This window comes from Galeopterus variegatus, unplaced genomic scaffold (assembly GCF_000696425.1).
Source record: "Galeopterus variegatus unplaced genomic scaffold, G_variegatus-3.0.2 Scaffold9735, whole genome shotgun sequence".
In the NCBI taxonomy this organism is placed as follows: Eukaryota; Metazoa; Chordata; class Mammalia; order Dermoptera; family Cynocephalidae; genus Galeopterus; species Galeopterus variegatus.
The window spans coordinates 14,585-16,185 of NW_007735846.1; positions in this window are offsets into that span (position 1 = coordinate 14,585).

Below are 1,601 nucleotides of genomic sequence, written 5' to 3' on the forward strand. Positions count from 1 at the left end.
AATACAGTCCACAATTCTCAGTGACTGCCGGAGGTCAGCCTTTCCTGGCAAGAGGTTTACTTTATTGCTCAGACTCATTTTAATTTTTTCTCTTCCTTCTCCTCCTGGTGAATTTACCCAGGAAAACAGAGCAGCCTGTCACCTAGGTAACTAGCTCTCCTGCTGGCTGGTAGAGATTGCAAACCGCACCCTTTTTCATTACGAATTTGCATTTGCAGCTGGACTCCTGGTGACCTCGCAGGACAGAAAGCTAATCCGATCTGCTGATGAATGAGGGTGCTGGGGCCCTGCCCAATCCACCCGATACGCTGAGAACAGGGCTGACCCTGGCCGGCAGCTTCTGCTTCTGTGAGGAAGCTGTTTAAGCTCTTACACACTCTCATTCCTTCCATTAAGAAGGAGGCTGGAAAGTGCTTTTGTTTTGAAAATGAAAAAAAAGAAAAAAAAAAAAAAGATGTTCTCTGGAGTGTCACGTTGTGCAAGACCCTGTGGTTTCTAACTTAGACCCCCATTTCTTTTTACCATGCTTCCAAAGACCCTGCAGGTTAGTACTGAACTTGAGACTGGCTGAGATGAGGACAAAGACTTTGGGTTCCCAGTTTAGTTATGTTAATTAAAATAAAAAATAAAAAAGCGGGGGAGGAGAGTGTGAGGAAAGTGTGTGTGGACAGCAGGGCTCCCACGCATTTGTTGGGAGCTGAGTCTTTATTCTGGGGCATTGGCAACAGCCGCTCCTTTCTTTGTCACAGTGTGTGCCAGTTGGCTCCGTGACTTTTGAGAGGGGGACTGTGCTCCAGCTGTATGCAAAGTGCAGAGCTGGGGGGGGCGTGCTGGGGAGAAGGGCATTGCATGCATGGTTTCTACATCACTAGTTTACTCCTTTTCTTAACTAATAATAACAGCTAACTAACACTTTTAGTTATTAGAGCTATTCTAAGTATTTTGTATGTATGAAACAACTTCATTCTTGCAATAGCCTGTGAGATGGGCACTAATTTTCTGCTGATTTAAGAAATGGGGAATCACAGATGTAGAGAAGTGAAGTGATCTACGTAGGCCCCATGGCTAGTGGCTGGCAGAACGAGGGCACGGTGTGATTCCAGAGACCCATACTTGCCCATACATGCAGCACGGGTGACAACATTCAGCCCAGCAGGAGAGTACATGCCAACTGAGGCTGCGACCTTCCATGCTGACTGTTGCCCGACATCCTCACTTGCTATCTGGGCTGGGAAGCCCATGGTGAGCTGCCCATCTGTCCCCTACTGTCTAGCAGGACAGCTCCCAGGCCTCTGCCTGGCACCTGTTTAATGAAGAACCGGTCTGAAGGAGCTGCTCCCCCTCCCCCGTGCTCCCTGTCCTCAGATGCTCCCTCCTGGAGCAAGCCCATCTGCAAAGCCAAGGGCAGCACCGATGCAGAGCAGGCCCTGCAGGACAGACAGAATCCAAAGGAAAGGAGGACATCCGTATGCAGGAGAGTGAAACTAGACCCAGACCTCTCACCATACACTAAAGCCAACTCGAAATGGATTAAAGAATGAAACATACACCCTGAAACAATAAAACTTCTTAAAGAAAACATAGGAGAGACACTTCAGGAA